The sequence below is a fragment of the Heterocephalus glaber genome, unplaced genomic scaffold, assembly GCF_053883595.1.
Source record: "Heterocephalus glaber isolate CG9 unplaced genomic scaffold, H.glaber_assembly_v1.0 deba00000621, whole genome shotgun sequence".
In the NCBI taxonomy this organism is placed as follows: domain Eukaryota; kingdom Metazoa; phylum Chordata; class Mammalia; order Rodentia; family Bathyergidae; genus Heterocephalus; species Heterocephalus glaber.
The window spans coordinates 7482058-7509583 of record NW_028258153.1 but is presented as its reverse complement, the minus strand read 5'-3'; the positions used below and the strand labels follow the sequence as shown (position 1 = coordinate 7509583).

At 40.1% G+C, this 27526-nt stretch overlaps 1 long non-coding RNA gene across 4 annotated transcripts in view; it reads right to left on the bottom strand.

Annotated features, from left to right (window-relative positions):
- The window catches only part of LOC110345740 (uncharacterized), a 266701-nt gene that overhangs the window by 65918 nt on the left and 173257 nt on the right, over positions 1–27526 (bottom strand). The window contains exon 1 of one of the 4 annotated variants that reach the window (XR_015449155.1): positions 12159–12278. The exons of 2 other annotated variants lie outside the window; for them this stretch is intronic. This is a non-coding gene — a long non-coding RNA (uncharacterized LOC110345740). Of the gene's footprint in view, positions 1–1135; positions 1386–12158; positions 12279–27526 lie in introns of those variants that run through there. One more of the 4 variants, XR_015449154.1, reaches the window with a different exon arrangement.

The following is a 27526-nucleotide window of genomic DNA, read 5'->3' as shown; positions in this document are numbered from 1 at the left end:
TTGGACCCCAAGCAGAGGCAGGGCTGCCAGTGATGCCTGTCTTGGCAGGCTGAAATCCCATATGGAGGAGTTGAGAGGAGAAAAGTAGGGTGGAAGAAGAAGAGCTGCTGAAGACTGAGCAGGCAGGTGGAATTCCAAGTCTTTTTTTCCAAATTAAACCAGTGTTTTCTTTGCCAGAGCTTCTGGGCCCTGATACAGCAGTAAGTCAAACACCAGCATTCATCTTCTTGCAAATGGGAACCACTTCCACACCTTGGAGCAGGGACAGAATGCAGTTGAGAGACCTAATGGAAAAAGCTGAATATGGCTGGACCACCCCACACAGGCCTTTGCCTCTAGATCCCCTTGAGTTTCCTTCCCAGGAGCACTTGACAAATATGCAAGGCTATGAAGCTGTCCGAGGAATGCAGCCATCCCAGCTATTCATTAGCAGGGCTCAAAACCACCAGGGCAAGAAAGCAGACAGAGAGCTGGGTAGAATCTGTCTCCGGTGAGGTTTGGAAATAAGAGATACCCCTGGCTGGGCAGGCTGAATTGATGTGGTCTGGCCTGGGGGCAAGGGAATGGACATAATGACCAACACAGCTCTCAGCCAGCCTGGTGGGTCTCTGAAAAGAGACATTTGATTCATTCTCAGGCTCTACCCAAGTGACTCTGAAATATTCCTAGACAGCTGCCAGGATAGTCAATGGTGGGTGAAACAAAGAACCAAGAGCCAAGATTCTGGATTCCAAGCCATTTCCTCCAACTTCCTTTATATGTTTTCCTTTGTGTCTGCTTGCTGATACCCCTGCTTCAATAAGCTGCAAGACCCCTGAGGCCACAGGCTCTTTCCCCACCTGCCCCCTTCTGCCACTTCCTGCTCCTTCCTGGCAAGCCATGCAAGATTGCCTTCAAAAGAAGTTTCTGACTCAAGATCATTTTTCTGAGTCCCAACCTGTCAGCCGTGTGGCTATTGAGAGGATAAGCAGGAGCCAGATGGCAAAAACAATAAGGAGGAATAATCCTGAAATTGTGATGATTACTCACAATCTCCCAATTTATACTCTACTCTGATGCCCACAAAAGACAAAGGAAATCATTTAAATGAACGTAGATAAATTGGATTCCAGACCCAGAAAAATAAATTTCTTACCTGGAAGAAAATCCCACCAAGAATAAAGGTCACATGGAGACCCCAAATCTGATACCTGCTCCTCTCTGGACGTATATGGATCCCACGGATATGGCTGTGTGCAAACAGACAAATGTGCTGGAGGAATGGCTGGAATTAGTCAGATAGGTGAATCAGAGGGTGAGTCAGGAGAGCCCTCTGACAGGAAGAACTTTTGAGTAAGGATTTGAGAATGGGGGAGAAATTTGGAATAGGAAAAGGCAAGTACCAGTCCTCTAGAGGTGGTGATGAGCCAGAGATTGAATGCACGAGGCTGAGGGAAGCATACAAGGATTAGGAAGAACTTTAGGAGAACCTGCAAATAATGAGAAATAGGTACATTTTCCTGGGCTAGGAAAAGTGGTGTTGGGATATGGAAGCCCCTAAAGTTCAAAATGAAGAGATTTGATTGAGTATAATACAGGGGACATGGAAAGCAAAATTGGAAAGCCATCCCCATGTCTGTGGAGGCATGCATGAAGCTGTGGCTCACTAGTCTCTCAAGGAGAACTTTGGGAACTTTTCTGATGGCCATGAGTTTCCAGGTCAGGCAGGCAGATCAGAGGGAGGACAGAGCTTTTTAGAAAAGCTCAGAAGAAGTCATGTGGAGGTGGGATTAGCAGCTTGGGAATGAGGCATGTACCTCTCTTAAAACCTTCAAGAGGGATATCCCCTAACCCACAAAATGAGAACCACTTTTTTTGGCTTAGGATATATACATATATACATACATATATATATATACACATATATATATACATACATATATATAAAGGAGCTTGATTTAACATCTTTGGTTTACTCACTGTCACAACCACAGTGCACGGGGAAGGACGGAGTAAAGTCCATTAATGAACTTCCTGCCTTGTATTGGGCACCTACACCTGACAGCCAATGCCAGGGTTTCATGGCCCTTTGTGGCTGCCCCATCCCAACAGCACAGGCAACCCAAGATGCAGAACCAGCTCATTTCAAAAGTCCATCTTCAGTCCACACTAGTTCCACAAGTTCTTTTTTGACTATTTCAAGCCAGGCGTGGATTGCTCTAGAAGAGGTGTTTGCATTCTAACAGGAAAAGTGGAAACCAAATGAGCAAAGATAAATATGTGATCATTTAGTCAGTGCTCAACACTGTAAAAAAAGCAGGAGGACCAGGCCAAGCAGGGAAATAAGTGACAAGGCATAAAACATGATGAGCAAGTCTCTTCTGGGGTGTTGATGCTCATGTTCAGAAGGGAATGTCAACAGCAGCAGCCAAAGGAGGAACCGGAGGAAGCACCTTCCCCACAGAGGATAAAGTACTAGCAATGGCTTGATCTGGTGCTGAGATTTATAAAAAGAGAACTAGTAAGATCTTCAGTGTTCACAGACATGGATGGGGCTAAGATGCAACACAGACAAAAACAGAAGTAAGAAAAGTAAGACATTCCATTGTTTCAAAAACATTTTAGTATATATGGTAATTTGTTTCATTTGTACTACTAGATTCTTTTAGATCATTGAAAAGAAAGTTTTTGCTAATACGTTTGCTTCTTTTTTGTAAGTGAAAATTTTTTGTGGCTGTCTTGTACTCTGAGTAACTACTTGGAAGATAACAATACACAGTATGTTAACTATTGTTATTCTCTTATCTTGTTGTGAAATTTTGTTTATTTCATCATAAAATACAAAAATAGATGAGTACAAAGAAATGTAAGATCCTGAACATTTGAATGGGACCTATGCTCAAGATTAAGAGAGGGAGACAAAGAGAAATGGGCAGCCGGTGAGCTGCATGTTCCCTGCATGTGCCTCTTGTACTTAATTAGCATGTGTTCACGGGGCTTGTACATGTGTGGCCACCAAGCTCATCTCTGAATGCTGCTTTGGGACACTGAACAGGGCTGAATCTGTCTCCAGGAAAATAATTTAGAGAAGCAGACAGAAAAACACAGTGTAAGTGCCTGGGGCCGCCCCACTGTCCCAGGTGGTGATGGCTGCCCGTGTTTCCAGGGTCTGTCTTTCCACAAGATGCACAGAGCCTCGAGGCACATGGGAACGCTCAGTGTGCATCCACAATGGCAACATAAAGGACTCTTTTCACACCCTCCACCTTTATTATAATTTTGAGTCAAGAAGGTAAGAAGATGGCTTGGAATGCTGCAGTAACTTTCAAGCTTCTGGGCTCCAGGCCCCGCTGACTCACTATCCCCCCTACTACTTTATCTCTGTGTATTTTAGTTTTCCCATATACAAAAGTAGGAAACTGGTGTTAGTATCCAAGGGCCCTTCCAAATCTAGTAGTCTTATAAAATATGGAAAATGTATGTGGAAATATTAGCAGCTACAGCATAGCAACATGGAAAACCAAATGGAAATTGCATTGAATCTATAGATCACTTTGGGTAGTATGGTCATTTTAACAGTATTGATTCTTCAAATACATGATCACAGAATCTTTCTAATTTTTTATGTTCTCTATAATGTCTTTCATCAATATTTCATAATTTTCAGTGCAGAGAACCTTAACTTCCTTGGTTAAATTTGTTCCTAAATAATTTTTATAGGTGTTGTGAATAGGATTGCTTTCTTAATTTCCTTTTCAGAACTCTGTTATTGCGGTCTACAATATCACTTTCTTATATACTGATTTTGTGTCCTGCAACTTCCTATAATGGAATATTACTCAGCCATAAAAATGAAAAGAATCCTATCATTTGTAGCAACCTGGATGAAAATGGAGGTCATTCTATTAAGTTAAGCAAGCCAGACAAAGAAAAATAAATACCATTGGAGACCAGTAAGTCCATCTCCAGAGACTGCAAAGGGCAGGGGGAAGAGGAATGTAAAAGGTGTGATAAGAGGTACCGAAACAAGGCAGAAGAATTATTTCTGGTTCTTCTTTAGTATAGAAGGGAAAAGATAAGTTAAACCAATCTATGATATTTTTCAAAGTGACTAGAAGAGCATGAGATTCCCAACACATAAAAATGATTAATTCTTGAAGAGATGGAAATATTTATTACTCCAATTTTTACTTACCATGATGTACCCCATAAAGATGTACAAGTATTAATTCTCAATAAAAAATAAATAATAAAAAATAAATTTAAAACCATCAAATTGTCCAGGAAGTTCAGACAAGTATTTGGCTGCAAGCAACAGAAAATATAGCAAACAACATTTTAGTGGGTGGAAAGTTCTTTTTCTCTTATAACACCAAACTGAATTGTATAGCTCCAGATCTACTCTGAGTATAAAAACAGGAAAGTTGAACTCGGGGGTGATCAGCTGTGAGTGAATGTACTTAGGGGATAGAAGAAAAATGATGACTTCTGAAATGGCTACCAAAAAGAAAAATAAGAGCCAAGGAATCCAAGCATGGTCATCAGGAGGAAGATAAGGTTCCAATAGCAGAGGGTGATTTTCTGGAGATGGAAACACCCTGTGTGTAGCCTTGAGTTAAGGTTTTGAAGTGCAGTGAAGAAAAAATAAGAAGTTGAAGAGTAGTCATTTGGACTTTGGTCCTTTCTTCTCCTCCACTGCTCCTGTTCCCCCTTTTCCTCATGGAAACAAAGTAGATTTGAGGAGGAATATCTATTTTGCTTTGAATAAATTTAATTTGTCTTTTCTTTTTTTCTCCTTAGTTTTAACCCTCTCTCTACCATGAGGAAGCTTGCCATGTCCACCTGATTTAATCTATGAGGACAATCAAGGCCCAGGTTCCTTAAAGACCACTGCTCGGTTTACAGATATGTGGAGTGATTTGTCCTCTTCCTCTCTTTGGCTGCCACATGTCTAAACTAAGCTCAGAGCATTAAATGATGTCTGCCACTTCACTCATCCAACAGTTACTTATTGAGAATGAAGGACCTGCTCAGCCCTATGCTATTTGATGGAGACACAATGATCAGCAAGACATAGGTGGGCCCATCAGAGATTATTTTCTAGTGTGGAAGTCAAGAAAAGAGAAAACCAATAAATAGAGTTGTTGAAATTTGTGATAAATCCCTATGAAGTCAATAACTAGAGTTCCATAAAAGACCATAATGGGGACAGAGTCACAGAAGTTCACAGAAGATTAAGATTCTTTCTTTGGGGAAGAAATTTAAATTGAGATGTTGAGGCTGTCAAGGAGATAACTATGGAAAGAGGAGTGAAGAGGATTTTGAGAAGAAATCAGGGTCAAGTTAATTTTTTTATTTATTAATTTTATTAGTACAACTTAGATATACATAATGATCACATGCATCATAGGGAATTTTTACCTGTACATAGTATATCTTGATTCCTCTTTATTTTCCCCAATCCCATCCCCTCCCTTCAGCCCCTCTTCCCCTTATTCTTTATGAAAACTGTGTTTCCATTTGTTCCTTTTTTTCTTTTCCCTTCCCTCTCACCCCACTCAGTTCCCCTTTCCTTTTGAACAGTTTCTTCCTATTTCACATTATCAAGTTCTTCAGGGGCAAAAAAGAGCTTAGTATTTTTAAAGAATGAGATGATTTGATTTTTTTAACTATGTTGACACAAAATAGAGCATCTGGTGCTTAGTGAGTGAGACAGAAGACAACAGCACAGAGAGATGCGAAATGAAGACGGAGGCAAGTGTGGGCAAGCCTTGCAGGCTTGAGGGGACTTTGGTTTTCTTGTAGATGCTCCCGAAAGTAAGACACTAAAGACCTCAGAGGAAGGTGGGGGATACCCAGAGATAATTCCCTTGGGCCATATTAGAGTAACTCAGAGAATCACCCCAGCTTGCCCATCCAGCAATCAAAAAGAGCTCAAGATCATGTTTCCTTATTTCATAGATTCATCATTTCTCTGACAGGAACAATAAAAAGAGATACAGTTCAAATCAGTCCATTTGGCAACCTCCATGCAACTGGAAAGTTTGGTCAGTGATCAACACTCAGCAAAAATGAGATATTTAAATTATTGTGAGAAATTTCAAGGATTCAGCCACTCCCTGTCTCCCATGACTGTGAATAATCTCCAACTTTTCATAAGACGGTACAGGCTTTCCTAGGCCAGAGGATGTTTGCCAGATATTTCTACTCTGGGTGGTTATAAAAAAAATGATATCTAATAACAGCCTGGACCTCTTGGGGTTGGAGACATACTACAACCAGGTGTGCAGAGGAAGTGTGGCTTCTTCATATCTCTGTATCAGATACGATCCTCCCCAGATGTCCAGATGTGTTAAGAGAAGAAAAGTAAATTCAATCTAATTGGATAATTTCAGTCAAATGCCATAATTACAACAATGCTTTTAGATAAAATGCTCAAGTTTTCAGTCTTTACTGTTCTCTCATCCTTTCTTTCCCAATATGCTTTCTTAACATAAGAGAATAAATTACTGTGTCTTCAAGGCAATAAGGACAGAAGAGTTCCTTCCATTCACATGATCCCCTCTGATCAGTGCTGGAAAACAGGACTCTTTAGGAAGACTATTCTATCCTGACAATCTTCTGACATTGGCTATTGAGGGCCATGGCTGACGCAATTTATAGCCTAACCGCTCTTTCACTTTGGCTACAGCCTGGTAGCCCTCTGTTTTCGACTCTACCTTGGCTTCTACTGGCACAGGGAACGGTGTTCAGGGCTGCCTGAATCTTCCTGTGGTTCTAGTCAAGGAAATTTATTCCAATGCTACCAGGCCTCTTTAGCCATCTTCAGAAATCCACTCCCACTGCCCTCAGTGAATAGCTTTTCAGCTTCTTAGCCAACTTCCCATACCTAGATCTACATCCTATCTGTGCCACCCAGGAAACCAGGGCAGAATGAGAGAGAAAAATCCAGGCCTCCTTCTCCCAAACCAGGTGGCCCATCAATTTTACTATGATGTGGTCACCACCAGATTAGTCCTTTTCAGCTGAAACTCTGCAAGAGGTGGGGAAGATGTTTCCTAGCCTTCAAACTCCATTATGTCTAGATATTTTGAGTGATACCTAAGGCTTTGTTCTCATACACCATCCCATTTGCTGCTCATCATTTTTCTTTTTCTTTTCTTATCTTTTCTTCTTTTCTCATAATCTATTGAAGAGCAAATATGAGTGACCTTTGTGCTGGACTATTTTCTATAATATTGTATCAGCTAGGGTTCACTATAGAGAAACAGAATATATATAAATACAGAAATATATATATATATATATATATATCAGTGCCCCCTTGAGAGGTGGAAGAATGCAAAAGGGCCATCTGTGTACTGGAGAGCAGGAGTCTGCAGTCAAAAGTCCAATTCCTGCAGCTCACTAGAGTCCTGTGTGAGTCTGAATCAGAAAGCTAAAGGGGCTGCACTGGAAGGCTAAAGAGTCTGCTCTGGAAACATGGAGATGAATGTCCAAAGGCAATGGTGAAGACTGGACCTCCTCCAAAGAAACAAAAATGAGACTTTTTTTTCATTCTCTTTTTAGTCCATCAAGGTTACAAGCCTATTGGTTGGTGTCACCCACATCTACAGTGGGTCTTCTCTCTTCAGTAAGTCAATCATCCAAACACACCCAGAACTGTACCAAACTGATCTGACAGGTGTTTCTTATTCAAGTTGACACCACATCTATCACAACTGTATACTTCTATTTCAGTTAACAATTTTAGAAACAATACAGGGTTCTATACTCATTTTTTCTCCCTTTTTATCATCACCTATAGCACAATTTTGAATAATTAAAGGAGTCTACAAAGAGCATCAATTTGATTTTGACCTTTGAAGCAGTTTTTCATTCTTTTAAATGAAAACATACAACTTCAATCTCTTCAGGTCCAGGTATACTAACAAATCTAGAGGAAATAAATGTTTTACAAATATCATTTATTGGTTTCCAATCTTCACATATCTGTTGAAAAGTTGAAAAGGCTTTATGACTACAAAATGACATGTAAACATTATAAACTTGGAACTTTTGAAAAGACAGTGATACCAAAAGGTGGAGTAGGTCAGAGAAAAGGTGGAGGGAAATGATTGGACAGTCAATCTCCTTAAATACTAAGGAAATAAAGACATTTTCTAATGTTTTTCATTGGAGAACTACAGATTTTAATGTATTGCTTAAAATAATAAATACTCCTAATGGAGGGGATGGTGCTAAGAATAAGCTAGATTTCTCAGCAAAAATGGTATTAAAAGATGCTATTTGAGATTTTTCAGTTTTTAATGGATATTAAAACATGGTTTTATACTTATGAAGATAATCATCAGAAGCTGAAAAAATAGAAATAGCTCCGAATGTTTACCTCTGAGGAGTGGCAAATGTAGGGAGAATTCTTACTTTTCACTGTGTGCATTTCTGTGCATGTACCTTTTCCCCATGAGAAAGCCTTCATAGAAAAGGTAATAGTTGACATTGGTCCCAAAGATTTGAGAACATTTCATAGAAGACAGGAAGTGGGTGTTGAGGCTGGGTGGGGAAGACATCCTCAGACACAGGACCAGTGTGAGGACTGTATTTATGGGAGTAGCCAGAGCAAGAAGGAAACAGAATGGGCTCAGAATAGATGCTAGGGGTGCATCACCAGAAGACAGACTCTACAAAGATGCTCAGCCATCTTTGCATACCATAACCTAAAGTCAAGGCATTAACAGGTACAGAGGTAGGTATTACATATAGCTGTTGACATTTCAGCATGGCTCTCTTCCAACCCTTCCATTATGAGGGAGAACCCAGGTTAGGAGTTGCAGGAAGGGGCACAAGAAACCCATCCAAACCAAATGATCTTAGAGATCAAAAGAAACAAGTCTGGGCTGAATCCCACCCCATGGGCTACAGCCTAAGCACCACATGGGTGCTGGCTCTCATTCTTAGGTACAAAAAGGAGGAGCAGAGAAAAGTTCAAAAAGGAAATATCAAAGCCTGGAAGAAAAGGCACTAAAGGCCAAAGAAACACCAAAAACAAAGGCATAGAGAAGGAAGAGTACCAAAAATAAAGGATTCAGATAACAATGTAGATCTAAGTAGAGTCCTAAAAGAACAAAGACTACTATAGAGAAAAAGTTGTATTATTAAGTCATAGGCCCCATAAGTATACTACTTAGCTGTCTGTAAAAGTGCTCTCCCTTTATTCCTTTTCCACACCCTTAAGGAATAAGACAGAGGCCATTTAATAATAGTGGCTCATCATAGTGGAAATTCTAGAGATTATTAATAAAGGGAGAGGGTCTATCACAATGTGGAGGAGATCAACACTATTTGCAATCTCCCTAGTTGACTCTGATGTGCTTTCCCAAGCCTGTAGTCACTTCTGTATGAGCAGCAATCCCACATCCTGCTCAGATGACCTCTGAGCATTTCACTCTTACTTCCCAAGTCTATGTGGGCATGTCCAATTGAGATGGGCTGTGTACTAGATAACCGCCCTTTGCAAGTTGTTTCATCATCAAAATTACATTTCCACTATTCCACTCTCCCCTACTTCAAATCTCCTAATTATACAAAGAAATTCACCCAAATCCCCAAGCCACTTGTCAAAACTCAAGCATTTCCAGGAACTGACACAATGAAAGAGATAAGAATATACTAAGAATAAACACATGTGTTTGCTGCCTCCCTACTGTATTTAAAGCACTAGTTTTTATTTATTTATGAATACCAAAGACTGAATGGCCATTCCTTTTCTCTCCACAGATAAGGAACCTTATTTTTAGAAAGGTTTTGATTCTGCTAAATTTTCATTTCAAGAAATCATTTAGATGAATTCTAGATTTGCCTATGCAGTGAACTGCAATTTTTGGCTAACTAGCCTCAGAGAAAAAGAAGTTCAAGTCTCTAAACACCACCAATGACATTCAATAATCAATGCAAACTAGTGGTCTTGTAATATGCTTCCTGGTCTGATGCAGATTTGTTGGCAAGGAAAAGGAAGAATAAAGCATGGGTATGGCCCCTGACAGTTTACAGGTGAGGGTAGAGAAAAGATTACCTTTGCAATTTACTTTGATTGGTGTGTGGAAAAACCAGAAAGTTCAGTAATGAGGGACTAAATAGTGACACTTCCATACAGTAAGAAAAATGCCATCATTATAAGACTGAGGTAGCTATGAGCAAGGTTATAAAAACTGATCTCCAAAATATATGGTTAAAAAGGAAAATAACCTAAGATCCAAGATGGTAGATGTCATTTGTGACCATTTGGGCACTAGACATCTTATACTCTTTCCAACCATCCACATACTCTCCATTTGTACATAGTTGCATTGTTACAGAATAGCCTTGGAATGATTCACACACATGCACACGCACACACACACACTCACACACAAATAATACTGGTCACCTCATTATATACCCTTTCAAGGTTTTCCATTAATTATTTAGCGAATACATTACCATGGTTCAAAACTGAAAAGGAATGAAAAGTTATATTGAAAAACATCTCTCCATGTCTATGCCAAGTCTCTACCCAGCATCCCTCCAGAAGATAACCCTCTGTAACGTGCAGAGACTATATTCATATATATATTATATGTATCTTTTTTAAACCATGGACATGTATTAATTTTTCCTATTGTTTTTTTTATCTGTATTCACTCATCCCTTTTACTGAGACAGCACCTATTAAGCCCAGCAGAGGGATCATAAAGAAAAAACACTTTGGAACCAGACAACTGGTAAGGACTCACATGATGGGTACTGAAAAGGACAGATACAACGGGTGGAGGATCCAATTAAAAAATCTAGATCATTAAAAATTGACTCATGGTGGGCCGGGGATTTAGCTCAGTGGTTCCGCTGCCTGCCTTGTGAGCACAGGGTACCGAGTTCGATCCCTGGTACCAAAAAAAAAAAAATCGATTCATGGGAACCAAATACACAGAAAAGAAAAGCATGTTAAATGAACTTCAGGAACCCAGACGCCTCTGTGATTGAAGCACCAGACACAGCCGCACCGAGGAGTCAAGGGCAACTTGGAAGTGGCAAGAGGGTTTCTGTTAGGGAAACCTTCGAGCTCAAACTGTCCAATAAAAGAAGTCCCTACAGTGAAGCTAAAGATGTGACATGTGAAGGCTAGTAAATGAAGACCATCCACAACCCTCAGTGTTGCTATTATGGGAGAAAGACCCCAGACTTGAGGGAGACCAGAAGTGTCTGCCAGCCCCTATGGATAATTCTTCACCTTGGCTAACTGAGGAAGGGAAGAGGGTATGGTTGTAGTCAGGATGAAAGTCTTTATGTTCAGGAAAAAAGTCTTTATGAAGTGATATCATCACACGCTACACTTTCAGAATTGCCAGTCAGTTTGGGCTTTTAAAAGAGTTTCAACATTTTTTTTACTATTTTTCCCATCTTCTTTTTGGCTCTCCTTTTGCTTTTGGTTTCACAACATACTTTGGCCTGCTCCTTCCCCCTTTTAAAGCCAGTTCATTGTTTCTCAGAAGAAACTGACTAAGAAGCAGTCCCTCTCTGGACAAGAATTCTTGTCATGGATTTTCTTTACTTGGTAACAAGTTCTCTCTGGTCTACAGCAAAGGGAGAAATACCACTCAGATCCCCACTTTAAATGGACCAGGTAGACGTCTAGAATTCTGAGTTAATTTCATATTGTCATGTAGTAGAGGACAATTATACACCTTTTAGGTCTTCACAGGTCATTTCTACCTCATCATTCCCAAGATCATGGCCTTCTGTGACCAGACAGGGATTTCTGTGATTCAGTTATCTCAGGCTACATAGTAAAGAAGTGGTGAGTAACTTATTCTCAAATATCTAGCAGCAATCAGATCAGGACTTGTTCCAGAAGATGCATTCATGAAAGCTGGCCATCTTCAAACCAGAATGCTCAGGAATGAGGGTCTTAGATCAAAATCAGGAATTTTAGAAATTATGAGTATTTGTACATACTGGGAAGAAGGATACAAAAAAAACAAAACGGTGTTCCAGTTACTAATGTGTGACATCACTCCAAACTTATAAGTCTGAAATAACATTTGTTTTCCTCTTAAATCTGGAACATTCATGGGTCGGAATGGAAACAGCTCATCTCTACTCCACTCAACATCAGTTGGGACAGATGGAAGACAGAATATCACCTGATGACTCCTTCATTGTTGATGCTATCAGCTAAGATATCAGATGGAGCCATGGCCAAAGCCCACCAAGTGCTCTCTTCATGTAGCTGCTCAGAAAGTGGTGTCTGGGTTCCAAGGAGGGTGTGCTGAGAGAAAGAACCAGGCACAACCAATTAGTTTTGTCGGACTCAGCCCTTGAAGCCATGAAGCCTAATATATGCCACATCATATGTATCAAAGCAATCGCAAAGCCTGGCCCAACTTGAAGAGAAGAGGAATTAGACTCCAAATTTTGATGAAGGAATGCAGGCAATTTTTCAAAGCTAATTTGGGTGGTTCTTCTCACCTAAATGCTGGGCAGAATCTAAGTCAAGATGTAAATGTATGGGCTTCCTTGAGCCAATCAAAATCTCACAACAGAGGAACATCATTTCTAATTTTCTTAGTTTCTGGAATCTGCTATTCAGCCATCTTGCCCTAGATTCTATAAGTTAACACAAGTCTTTCAAGAGTTGAAAACAAAATATGAACCCACTCATGTTCAAGTTTCTGAAGCCGAGAAGTCAATATAAATCTAGCAAAATTACAAGTCAAACAGCCAGTGAGCATCTCAATAAGGACAAACTAGTCAAGGCACTCTTCAACTTTTAACTTACAAAGAGGAAATAAGAATGGTAAGGTCCTAAAAAAGCAAAAGAGAACTATGGCAAAAGGGTTTCCAAGTGGAGTGCCACTCCACTTCCATGGGGAGTGCCGGTCTCTCCTTCTGTGGCTACTTATTGGAGATCTAGAGCCACAAGAATGATCTTTCCCTCACATGTTGAATAAGGGAAGGCAAAATGCTCTTTGACTTTTGAAGGCAAGTTGTAACGTGAGGAGACTTAAGTACTCCCTGGCTGTTCATAATGTCTTGTTAAGCTTTCTATGAATCTAGATTTCCCCCACATACCATTTTTCTTCAGGGCTCAAATATAAATCATCTGTCTGCCTTGATTAAAAGATAAAAATGTCTCACATTAACCTCTTAATGCTTCAGTCACACTACCAAAACCTGGACTCTGAAGACACAGGATGCTTAAGCCACAATGAATGGACAAATTTTTAACAAGTGAGAATGCAGAGGGAAGGTTATAGGATAGGTATTGTCTACAGGGAAAGTTAGAGGAGAGAAAAATGTGGCATACAAGAGCAGATGAGCTAGAATGAAGAAAAAAGTTCTCTAAAACACTAAGAAAATGAATATTAGAAGAGTTAAAAGGAGAAAGAGCCCTCATATTAAATGTGGGTGGAGTTAAAGAGTAATCTTCCATTTTGTGGAAATCCACTAAGACCAATATTTTGTGGGTATTTGCCTTCCAAGGGACTGATATGTTGATATGGAGATGAGAAGAAGAGGGTCAAGGGAAGAGAGTAACACACACACACACACACACACACACAGAGAGAGAGAGAGAGAGAGAGAGAGAGAGAGAGAGAGAGAGAGAGTTCACATATCTCCTGCAATTACTATGCAAAAATCATATCCTTTAGATTGCACTGACTAGTCCCTTAGGAAGCCAAGGGACTTTCATTTTTCAAAAGACTCAGGGTCAGGTCCCTGCAAATCACAGTCTCAGGGCTCCAGGGGACTTCTGAGGCCAATATAACTTTTGATCCCCAATATATTCTTGCAACTGAAGGAGTTCCCTCACTGCTTAGATAGCAGTTCTCTAATAGCAGCTCTGAAGGATTAAGGTGTGGTGAAGGACAAAGCCAGTATGTTGTCATCAGATGTGAACACTGAAACTCAAAAATAGGAGGAGAAAACAAGACAGGGTGTAGGGAGGGGGAGGAGAGATAGAAGAAGGAGAAGGGTGGGGGACTTAGTACAACACAGAGAGAAAAGTGGGAGTGGTGGAAGGGAGAGGGGAAAAAGTTCATACTTGAAAGGCTTTTCTTTTGTTGAGGCCGCAGTAAATCGGACAATAATGAAATGCTGCACAGATTAAAGGCCCATCAGCAAAAAGCTTGCAAACAAATGAGGAATTATATCCCAAAACCTCAGTGTCATGTAAATCTCACTGAACAGGGAAATCAAAATGTTAGCAACAATTACATTCTTCTTATAACAAAGTTGGTTCTGAAAATGTAAGAAATAAAACGGAAACACTTCTGTAAATGATTAAAGGGGGAGTGGGGATCAGGATGGGGGAAGTGGGAGAGAGGAGGGGTGTGCTGGCAGGGATCAATATAGAACCATAATTTAAGAGACAGTAGGAAATGCTTTGTGTGTGTTAATTGGAAATGCATTCTAGAGGCTGCAGTTTGTTCACCATGAATGTCAGGACCTTGGGTTCCTTCAGGGAATGTGGACTCCACCCTGTCCCCATGGTGAAAGGAAGAAGCGAGAAACCATGTCATTCAATGGATGAAAGAAGTTCCAGTTTATATGGTAGAAGGCACCATTTTTTTGTTTTGTTTTTGTTTTTCTGTTTCATTCTTTGGATTAACGAGGAAAACACTGTGTGGTTACAACAGAGCCATCTTATTTGCCAGAGACTGATGGTTTGAGAACAGCTTCACCCCATGTTAGAGTGACAAGATGGATTCTCCTTTCTGCTTTTGGCCGCCAATGATTCTGGTTAATCAAATGAGCATTTGGCCCAAAGGAAATGGAGGTGTTGGAACTGGCTCTGGGAAGAGGATTCTTCCTGCTTATCTGGGACAGTTCTTTTCTCAGAGACTTGGCTCTCTTTCTCATGACAGAGAACAATGAGCCAGTCTTGCTCACCAGAAAGCTCTGGTCAGTGGCAGAATAGAAGCCTGTTGAGCATTTGGGATGAAATTCTTGGTTTTTTAATGAGAAAAGGGATAGAAGGTAATCCTTCAGTGAATTTCTTCCAGCTAGCTTGTACCTCTTCACTTATCTTTCAAATAATTTCCTTCTTTCAAACCTCCCCACACAACTGCAAAATCAGTAGGGTATTTTAGAGCTAAGTCCTCAAAGATGAACTGGGGCCAGGAAGTCCAAGCTCTAGTTTTATCTTAGACATAAGTAATGGCTGAGCATGAAGAGCAAAGCATGCACTGGATAAAAACACAGGCTCTTTTTCAAATCCCTGGGAAATGGGGCAAAAAAGAAAATCTGCATTTGTAACCAGTACCCAGGTTAGTCTCCTGGAATAATCTAAGCCACTTGGAAGCCACTGAAAATCAAACCCTTTATTTGATACCTATTTTCACTAAAATTCAGAGAGGGAAACACTGCCAAAAGCCACATTTAGCTACCACTAGAATTCAAATAAATCATTTCTCAATTCAGAGCCTTTTCACTACACCTGTAATCTCCATCAAAACATGAATAAGGCCTGAAACCTGTCCGCACTTAAGTTAGTCCTCATGTTAGCTTATTTCTTAGAATTCTATATTTATAATGATGATGGTGATAGCAGCTATGGTAGTGGTGGGAACTAATATTCATCTATGTGCTTGGTATTATAGAATAACATATAGTCATTGTGACTATTATTTCTGATAAGTCAACTTCATTGGATTAAGAATAAGAAATGCCTAGAACATTAGAAAAGCATGCTTCTACTGGATAAAGAAAATGTTTTTTTTTTTTGAAGTATTAGTCAGCCATGAGAACAAGAAAATAGAGACATTTATAGCTAAATGGATGCACATTGAGGTGATACTCTTAAGTGAAATAAATAGGACACATGTGCAAATACAGAATAGTTTCTCTAATGTGAGAAACTGAAAGTGTAAATAAGGACTAAAAGGTATAATAGATAATGTGAAATAGGAAGAAAAGGGGCAAAGGGGAAGGTGAAGAGGGAGGGATAGGGAAAAAGAAAGAAGGGAATGGAATTAATATGAGAAAAAGAAAAAAGGAAACAAAGTCTTTGTAGATAGGGAGGGGTAGAGGGGTTGAAGGGTCCAAGCAACAAAAAAGCTCACTAGTACAGTCCTTGAAACATTCCTATCAAGGAGACATTGTAATTGAATTGAGGCATGGAGATGTCAGGGAAGTTATGCAAAGTTACACAGCTAGGAGGTAGAATTGGGATTCAACAGTAGAGGCAGAAGACAGAGGAAGTGCTCAACTTACTCAACACACTTCTGTGCACTTTAGCACTTCAGCTTTTTGTCACATAATGTATTTTCATTGTGAGTTATCTTTTTTGATCTTCACTTTTCCCCCTTTCTTCTCTCTTTATCTACTTGTAGGTACAATACAGGATGACACAGTGATACTGGAATGAAGGAGAAACACTCAACAGAAGGCCTGGTGTCCATGGAGGTAAAGGCTAAAAAGGCCTTTTAGGAGTACACATAGCCCTCAGGGCCACACATAGAGGCAACAAATGCTGTATCTTCTTTTCCCCTACTCCAACCCCAAGTTCCTACAAAATTGGAAACATGACTTAGATAAGGATTACAGTAAGCATTAACTTCATTCTTGTCCAAAAATTCAGGGGTCTGTTTTACTGTTTTGGAAGACTTAAGCCTTCTGTGGTTCAGAAAGATCAACAGATCTCCCTTCTACCCCCTCCCCACCTCCCCCACCCCACTATTTCAGATATAAGAACTCATCTTGAGAAAGGAAAAATAAATTCTGAACTAGTTAGTATAAGAGAAGGGCCAAGGAAGTAGTAACCTTGGACATGATTGCATCAGTAAGAAGAGGAAGTCTTCATCCTTTGTTTGGGGGTTGAGGTTGGAGAGGCCAGGAAATGGGTGAGAGATGTGGAGGGAGGAATCAGAAATATTCTTCTAATCCAGAGAAATGGAACCCAAGTCCCTTCTCATGTACAGTATATGAAAAGCAGATGATGAGTATTTTCTACTAACAACAGGCCTCATCTCTGATATGCTCCATGACTATCCAATAGTAGTTAGACTAGGTACTAACTACTCCAAAGTACAAGTTCTTTGACCTCTACTTTCTCAACGGAAGTCTTTAGTCATTCATACTTTCCAGTTTCCCTCTGTGACCATTGTGTGAATGTATCCATACTTTGAATGAAGGATAGGAAAAACCCAGCCCTCTAACCTAGACATCTGTCTTTGAGAATACATACCTTAGTTAATTCAGCTCTCTTCTGTGTCTCCAATCAAAATGAAGAGTCCATACAAAGCATTAATCCATTATGACATGACATCATCTTGTTTTTCCTTACTTTCTCAAAATAAGAAGACTCTGAAGGAACACTGAGGATCATCAGCACCCATTGAGGCTAGAGTTCAACCCATGGAAGGTGCTCCTTATCTCCAGGGATGCAACATCTACCTTCCCTTGCCAATTTCCATAAGGAAACTCTTTGCTTATGATCTTTACAGCCCCCTAGGAAAGCTGTATCATGAGCATTTGGGATCAATTCATATTTCATAAATAGGCTTAACTCTCACACTCATAAGGTCAACTAGGAGGCCTACTAGATTTGATTATGCTAGAAAGGGAGCAGCCAGAAACATCTCACTTGGCTTAAGAGAGAGGCAGCCAGAAGAAAGTAAAAGTAAGAATTGATATGATGTGAGTCATCCAGCTCACAATGAGGAGCTACAACCATGCAGCGCCCCAGGGTAAAAACCACAGTCCCTGAGCCAGACAGAATCCAAAGGAGATTCTGGCCCTCATCTATTCCTAGGAAGGCTTTGGGAAATTGGCTGAGTTCATTCCACATCAATAAGTCAAAGTAAACCATGTGAAATGGCACATACTCTTGTGCCCAGATCCTTAATTTTTTTTAAAAAATTGTATTAAAACTACAACAGGGGTCAATAGATTTGATCTCTTTCTCTACATATGAGTTCTGGCTCAGTTATGAGCCTACAGTACACAGCTGGCTTCACCAAGTTGATTCAAGGACAGTTTTGATGGAATAAAGAACAAGACCCATGGGAAAACATAGAGGAAGGACACCAACAAAAAGCCAAAGAGATAAAATATAAAAGAAAATGACGAGCACAGATTCCCTATGAGGACATGAATTCATAGAACAATGGAAAGAAAAGGAACTAAACCAACACAGGCCAACAAGACAGGTAAGTCTTGGGCTCCAGATAATTGATGTGGCAGAGGCTGCTCATTATCCTTCAATATCTTTTTCTCTCTTTCTTTCTTAATAATAAATTTTTAGCTGAGAAGATTGCTATTCATTTAAAATTGGATTTTCTAGTTTCCTTTGCAGTAAGTGTGACCAAGAAACTAATGATGAGATGTACACTCACATGTCAGACAGCAGACCCTTGGAATCTCCTATAGGAGACAGATGGCATAGTCTATTGGCCTTTTCTTTATCATCCCTTTCTACACCTGCTCCCTCAGTTAGCAATGGCACCACCTTGAGTCCTGATGAAAAAGGACACATTCCGTGGATGGTATAGTAATGAGCTCCACAGAGCCTTGTTCATCAAGAATGACACAGAACAGAATTATCACACCTATCAAGGAATGATTATCTCCGTATCTCGTGTTTCATCTCTGAGAGAGAGGCACGCTACGCCATAGAATGGGGAACTGTATATGTGGGACCAGCTTTGGCTGGAAGTGACAAGAAGAAAAAAAAATTAACTCATTTAAATGGTATATAAATGTATTTCTATCATATAAATAAAGACCAATTTCCTGTATTTTGTCCTTTTTCTCTTTAGAAACAAAGACCATCATCAGATAACATAGTCAATCCTCTCACAAGTAAATTATCTCAATTGAACCACCCCTCTGTGGTTGTAGGCCTCCTTTCTCCACTGTTACTCTTGTGTCCTTCCACCTCTCCCCTCCTTTATTTTACGATGAGGAGCACAGATCTGAACATGGGGTTAAAAATGCCTTAAGTCAAAGCAGAACTCCAGGAAATTTATAAAACAGCCATACGACCTGAATGTGCATCCAGCAGGGCAGCAGAGGGGCAGACTGGCTTAAAACCCACTCAACGCCCAGCTCCCTTACTATGACCCTGAAGCAGGGTGGCCCCAAGGAGAGAGAGAGGGAGGAAGCGGGCCTCCAGCAGCACATGGAAGCCTCCACACTTGAGCAATTCTGCAGGCCCAAGGCCAAGATGCATACCAATCCTCAGCTGCCTCTGGACCCTGATAATTTCAGACTGCCCACCCCTATGCTTTTTCATTACCTAACCCAAAGACCTCCTGAGGCAAATAAAATTCTCCACATAGGGTGAAGTTGTTGAAGCAAAAAATAATAAAATTTCATGAGCATGCTTCAATTTTCACTTGTGTTTATGGCCAAAGGTGTTTTTTATTTTAATAATCGCTGTTGGAACAAGGGCAAGCCACATGCTGCTAACTTGTTAAAGAGAAGGGGAATAAGGGGAGGGAGAGTCAATGAGAGCAAGAGGGAGAGAGACTGTGCTCAGCTATAAATTGCTCAACAGCTCAGCTCCAATCCTCCCAGTTTTGAATCCCACCCTTAAAACCTCAATGATAGAGAAAAGGATAAAATATTATCTGGACCACGTCCTATTGACAGTTTGTCCTGGCTCATTTTCGCCATGATAGTCCAGCAGTGTGTGTGCATATGTGTGTGCATGTGTGTTTGTGTGTGTACAAAGATATCAGTGTTCCGTGGTACAATTTCATAATGCACAGTGTGTAAAAGGGAAGGAATTTGGAGGAACCAGGCTTTCAACTGGACATCAATTTGACTGTTGTTTTCAACTCACTTTTATCTGGCAGAGTTTCTGTTTGTTTTAAAATGTCAGAAAAGTTTAAAGAGCCTTTGAAATCTGCAAGAGGTTTCCTAGACTTCTAGGGAAGATGTCCACTCAATAAAGACACAAAATGATTACTCCTCCCCATCTTTGAAATTGCTATGCAGAAGGAGTTTATCCAAGGAATCAAATTCAAGATTAAAGTAAATGCTTATTGTGGGTCTGAGCATTTTAGTCCAGAATGAGAGAACCTAGAAATATTCAAATATTATATTTCTTTCTATCTGCTCTGAGTCACATTTTGCCAAATCATGTAAATTCAAGAGAAAATATTGCAGCTCAGAGAACATTAACATACCCTTTCCTTGGCCCTAACTCTCAAGCTTGTTAAGTCATGAGGGATCCAGGGCCCTCAAGTGAACATGGAGACTGGTCTATGTCTAGAAGAGCATCACAGGTGCCTGATACTGATAGAGTAGGTGGCCACCAGCTCTCCATCACTCAGTAGCCTTTCTTATGCAACATGATCTAGCTTGCAGATTTGCAAGGTATTCCCATATTCCCAAGGTATATAGGAATATACATTTTGGGGGCATACAAGGGATGACATAGAAGGGTGTGGTTACAACTAAATTTATAGTTTGAGGTGCTATTCTAATGGAATCAGAACTCAACTCTTTAAAGAACCCTTTACCTTCCCTAAGACAGAGACCAAGTTACAGTGTTCACAGAGGACTAAAACCTAAGTGGACCTTAGACCATGTATTTACATGAGCTACCTTTCAGCATCTGGTCATCAATAGCCATCAATCCAATCAAATTCCCACTGAACTCTCCTTTACTCCCACTGCCTGCTTGTTTAGGCCCAGAAGGTTCCTTTGCTATATTTACAGGCATAGCTCCCATTCTGTTGTCTGAACCCCACTGTGATAACAGAAGTCTCAATTAGGCTTTATCTGCCAGGACTCGTGGCACACACACTTTCTCCCTGGTATAGTGTGTAGGAAACAGGGCATATCTTTCTAGCACCCACCAAGATAAAATCTCTTCACTTTCCCACTCATTTTCATCGTTGCTTGTGCGTGGGTGAATATTTTCTAGCAAGGTTCTTCCAGACATGTTATTCTCTGTTTTGAAACTATCCCCCTAGGGTTGTAGGCTTTCAAGACCAAAATTACAAATAGCCTTTTGTTTCTAGTCTCTGGCACTATCTTATCCCTACCTTGCCCTGAGAACACTCCACTATGTGGAGATGAGGTGTATACTCACACTCATCTACACATAGGTGAGAGAGGGTGCACTGAGTAAACTATTTGGGGAGATCAGTTAGTAGCTCTGAGCTCTTCTATGTCTACAAATATACATAAAGAAGATGAGAAATTTTTATTACTCCTAACACTGAGATAATGATTATTTACAAGGCTGTCATTTTTTTTTTTTTTGCTAAGGGAAAATAGCATATTTAACCTGGTAGCACAAATGTCTTGCTTCTCTGAAACTGCTCCTTCTGCATCTATGATATACTGTACCTACATTTTCGAGAAACTGGAGTAGAAGTAGAGAGGCAGGACCCTCATTTTTCCTCCTGCAGACCCTGGAGCACCGATCTGAAGAGAACTGTCCTGAAATAACCCCAGAAGGACTGCTCTAGTGCAAGGGTCAACCCAAGTCATTGTCCCTGGAGTAGCAGATAGTGTGCAGAGGCTTGGTAGGCAACTTTGAGAGTGAAGGCAGGAGGGTGTGGTGGTGTTGTGACACTAAGGAAGTGCCAATTTCCAGAGAACAAGTCCCACCCCAAAGTTGTTAATTTCACAACTTGGCACCCAGAAAAGGAAAGGCACAAGTCAGAATAGCCTCACAAAGCAGTAAGGTGCCAATTTCTACCTCATCCCTAAGTCATAATCCTCTAGGCCTCAGATCACTCAGCTTCCAACTCCTCCAGCATCAGGATTCCTCCCATTCCATTACTTCCAGTACAACCCTCAACTCCTACTATAACATATCTATACTGTAACATATAAATGTCTCCAGATCAAGTCTCTTACTTCCAGAGTCTTTTCCCTACTCCCTTCCCTAGCATCCCTCCGCCCCACAGGTTAGAACATACCTGTTTCCATATTTCCTAGAAGGTAACTGTAGGTGAAAAGAAATTGAATTTGGAGTCTGTAAGGCCTACACCAGAGCCCAGGCCCTGTCAATACCTGAATGATTCTAAAAAGCTTAGTGCTCAGGGAGGACCTTATCAAATGTCTACTCAGCTGAATCCAAACACTCATTTGTTTTAAAGCTTGGATCCCAGCTTTTTCAAAGTGTAAATACTATTTTTGAAGCCAAACACTTAGAAAACACTCTTATGATTAAGAGTATATTGGAACCCAGAGATATATACATTTAGCAGCCCCTTGAATATGAATATAACCTGTGTTTGTTAGTCAAAACAGCAGCTACTATATATGTTCAGGCTATGACAATAACTTGTTTAAAATGCAGATTCCTGAAATGCCCAGAAACTCTGAACAAGTATATTTGGAAGGAAAGTACTAGAATATGCATTTTAACTCCCACTGTGCTTTTGGGTTTTCCACTAACCATTCTTGAGAAACATTATCCCTTGGGATGTTTCTTGAATTATTTGTAAGTTACTGTAGCAGCTCTTGCCAATTTAATTAAATAAGGGCCATAGTTTTCAAGCTGTTATTCTTTGTGTTAGCTTTGCTCATCATCTACCTTGTGTATTTTGTGTGGTCTATATGGTCATTAGACTGGGAAGGTACAAAATATGGAATTTACTCCCTTGTGAGAGTCCATTAAAGAACCAGATTTTCAATTGCCTTCTCTTTCACAGCAAAGACTCGAAGCCTGCAATCATTGTTTCTAGACCTGCAAAGAAAAATTATGTAACTTCTCACTGGCTCTACAGTTTTAGGGAATCAGTTTCACCAGTTATTCCTTAATTGCATGTCTTCCAAATCACACAACTCAAAGGTCCATAATTGGACCGTCATGTAATTCCAGAAGTTTAGCTGCCTTTCTACAATAAATGTAGGAATGATCATGGCATCACTGTTGTTGGTTTGGGCATGGCCTTTGGCTTGTCCATCTGAGAGTCCAATTAGAGAAACTGGATATTTTCAGAACTCGTTTTGTCTAAAAGGAAAGAGATTTTCCCCTTTCAATAATGCCGTGGGATTTCTAACCTGATTATTAAGAGCTCTGATGACTCAGAGAGGGTGGGTTTCTGGCTCCACATAACTCACGTATTCTTAAGAGTTTTGTATTCTTCTACAATCTATCAAATCTAAGTTCCACACTAATGCCAATTCCTATATTATATTGGAGATCCAAGGAGCACAGCAAAAATCTCCTTCCCTAGCCCAAGTTTCCATTTAACTCAGAAACAGAGCTCTTAATTTATATTTCCCTTGACAAACTGGTTTAACTTACAGGGGAAAGGCGTCTCAGGAACTTGGACAAACTTGAGAGAAGTAAATTAGAGGTTAGATAAAACTCAGCGTTCCCACTTCAGCCAGGTTCTGCCATCTCCAGTCACTATAAACAATTGGGATTTTGAAAGTGTTGAAAAAAATACATTGACAATTTCTCCCAAAAGAGAAAGGAATTACAGCACCATTTTGAGCCTCTGTGGTAACATGGCTACAGAGGACAACTTCAGGCTCAGAGAAAGACACCTAGCTACTGTTACACTGAATCCTAGAAAAAGGGAGTAAGTGGTCCCAATGTTTGTCTTTTGTCTGTGAAGTCATTGTAAGATGTGCAGGAATCCACAAAAATGGTAGACAATGTCTCCAGAATATTCCCCTCTTCTCTCTTCTCTCTCTCTCTCTCTCCCTCTCTCCCTCTGTCTCTGTCTCTGTCTCTCTCCTTCCCCTCCCCCATACAAACATCCCACAAATCATCCTATTTTTCAAACATTTAGCTGTACCTCTCTTATTCTGGAAATTAAATAGGCCAAAAATGTTGAAAATAAAGACCAGAGAAGATGTATAATAAAAAATTTCTACGTAGATATAGAAATCCAAAACATCCTTTTGTATTTCCTGTCCTTCCCATGAAGGAGGAAATTATCATTTTTTCCCCAAAATATACAAGACAGGGAAGGGGCACTAATCAGCTTTATCTTTCTGCAAAACAGCAGTGGTCATCATCTATTCTAATTTTCCAACTTGAGGAAACTGACTTCACACATTATACAAAAACATTAAGGAACTCCTAAAGGCAGACTAAGCAAAGATAAATGTGTGCTTTTCTCTCTCATGGCTTTGGTCAAATCTAATCCTCGCTTAGGATCTTCATTTCCTGAATGAGGGAGCTGACTCCAAGACCCCTTCCATCCCTCCACACCCAGCTCCCTTCTCTGTCCCGTGGTGAAACCTTGACTCCTTCCTCTTTTTTCTTTGCTTCCTTTTTCCTTTTGCTTCCAGACTCCAATACTGTCAGAGGAAGAGATCAGCATAGATATTCTACAATCAGAATCTACTTGTTATTTGGGTTACTGCCTCTGGATTGGAGGTTGGGTACTATTCCCCTCCTTTTATTTTTCCAGTACCGAGGCTTGAGCCCAGGGCCTTTGCACTAAGCCACAGTACATCCCCAACCCTTTCTATTTTCTATTTTGAGACATAATCTCCCTCAGTCACTAAGTTGCTGAGGCTGAACTTGAACTTTTGATCCCCCGCCTTAGCTCCCCAGAATACTGGCATTACAGGAATGGGCCACCAAGCAGGGCCTAGAACAGTGATGGCAACCCTTTTAGAGGACTCAGTGGTACAAACAGCCTCCTGCAGCACACATGCTGTAGGTTCATCACCATTGGCCTGGTGTTAGCATTTTAATAAGACCTCATGGGACTTCGTTTTCTTTCTAGTTGTTTGAAGACCAAAAGGGGCAAAAGAAGTTGTTTGAAGACCAAAAGGGGCAAAAGAAGAACAAATGTTTCCCAGCGACCTTATCTCTAATTTACCACTTAAGTCCCAATATGCTATTCTAAGAAAAACACAATCCTAGAGAAGTCTATTTCATACAAAAGAAGAGAACCATACTCCAGAACTATTAGGAGAGAGCAAAGGAGGAAAGAAAGACTAGTAAAAATCACTGGAAGAATTAAAGCACAATGTCTTGTTTTTATGATATGCAGGGAGAAAAAGAACTCAGATGATGAGGATACTGAATATGCATCCAACAGGCTGCCAGCCATGGAAGATTCACTAAATGACTGTATCTTCCCACATTGCTTCAGATTTCCTCTAACAAAGCCTCCAGGAGTTGCCATCATTGATCTGTTGGCAGGAGGCTGAGCCTTCTTCCTATCCTTTAGGGTATAGTCAGCAAATTCAGACCTGGCAGACAGGAAGGAGTTGGAAAAGAGTAGTAGAGCTCCTCTGGCATTTTGGGAGTAATGACTTGAACAGCTAACCTGACACCTAATTACCAAGCCCCATGCCAGAGATCTAAATGTATGAACCATAGTTCAACTCAGATTCTAAGGGGTCACAGTGCTGTGTTACTCTCTCTGCTACTCTAGGTGCAAGATACATCCACAGCCCACCAAGTTTCCACTTACTCTGTCCTTGAGAACTTTCAGTAACAAGGAGCTTCTTACTTCTTGAATCTGCCTCATTGTTAGACAGCTCTGTTAGAAAGTTTTACTTTGAGTTAAAGAAACACTTCTCTCTATATAACTTGTACCCACAAAGCCTTGTTAAGTCTTTTGGGGTCACATGAGGGGGGGGCAGAACCAGAAATCTGGGAAAAAAAATTCTATTGCTGAGTATTTAGGTTAGATAGGAGAGCTAAGAGAGAAACCTAGTTTACTAAATAGCTAGGGTTATTTCAACTGCTACTGAAGTTCAACAGGATTAAATCCCAAAGCCCAGGATAGGCCTCGAACAAGGAAAAGAGGCCAGAAATGTAGAAATTACAAATTATAATCAGGATCTGATAATAGCCAAGAAGTTCTCAACAATCAAGGATATAAAAAGTGGAGAAGGCTGGAAGATAAGTTAGGTAGAACTCTTGAAGACACTGGCATAGGAAAAGACTTCATGAACAAAACCTCAGTAGCATGAGAACTAGCAGAAAGAATCAGCAACTGGGATCTCATCTTATTAAAAAGCTTCTACACTGCAAAAGAAGCCACCAACAGAGCTAACAGACAACCTACAACGTGGGAAAAAATTTTTAGCAGCTGTATCTCAGACAAAGGACTACTATCTAGAATATACAAAGAATTGAAAAAATCAGATCCCCCAAATTCAAAGACCCAATTCAAAAATGGGCATCTGAAATTAACAGACATTTCTCAGACAAAGAAGTAAAAGCAGCAAACAAATATATGAAAAAATGTTCAACATCACCCTTCATTCAAGAGATGTAGATGAAAACAACATTGAGATTCCAGCTTGCCCCAGAAAAAAATGGCTGTTATCAAGAAATCAACTAATAACTAATGCTGGTGGGGGTGTGGAGAGAAAGGAACCCTTCTGCATTGTTGGTGGGAGTGCAGACTGGTGCAACCACTGTGGAAATCAGTATGGAGATTCTTCAAAGAACTAGGGCTAGAGGTCCCATTTGACCCAGCTATTCCCCTGCTGGGTATCTTCCCCAAAGAATTAAAAGAACCATACTACAGTGATATATGTGCACCCATGTTTATAGCAGCACAGTTTGTAATAGCTAAAGCTTGGAAGCAGCCCAAGTGCCCATCAACTGCTAACTGGATAAAGATGTGGTTCTTTTATAAAATGGAGTACTACTCAGCCATAAAGAATGAAAAACTAGAGCCATTTATAGCTAAATGGATGCATATAGAGGCCAAACTCTTAAGTGAAATAAATAGGACACACCTGTGAATACTGAATAGTTTCACTAGTGTGAGAAACTGATAGTGTAAACAAGGGTTAAAATGATTAAAATGAATAATTGACAATTTGAAATAGGAAAAAAGGTCCAAAGACAAAGGGGTGAAGGGAGGGGAAGGGGAAAGGAAAGGAGGGAAAGGAAAAATTATGAGAAAAGAAAAAGAAATGTAAATGATGTGTGTAAATAGGGAGGGGTGGAGGGGGTGAAGTGCTCATAGGTAATGGGGAAAAAATAAGAACCAAGATACATCATGTACAGGTACAAACACCCAATGATAAATCTAAATGAACTGTATACCCAAAATGTATCAATAAAAGAACTTAGAAAGAAAAAAAAAGTGGAGAAAGAGGAAGTTATATTTAAGTAGAATTTTATCAGAAAGTTATCTTTATGCAGAATTTTTTATCAGTCCCTTCTCAATGCCTGTAACAGGGTTTGTATATGTCAGATGTTCAATAAATATATGTAGAATGAATGAATCTTCCATCAGAACTTCATTAATAGCTCTAGGTTTTCATCATTGGATCACTTATGCAACCAACATTTATTAAGCACCAACTATGTGCTCAGCACTGTGATAGACAGTAGAGAGTTCACAAATAAATTTGAAATGAGGTCAGAACTCACATATTTTGGAGAGGTAAGCGAGACAAACTTATCCAAGTGGGCACAGTACACCAAGGGTCATGATATGATATGGTAGCCTCTAAGCTTATGGAGATACAGCAAACAGAGTTAACAAAGAGGCTCCTGTGAATCCAAGAAGCCTCACTTCCACTAATGTTGGCCTGTTAAACTAGGAGCTCAATATTCATTCTCAGTAATAGGAACTTAGTCTTATTGTTCAAATGCAAA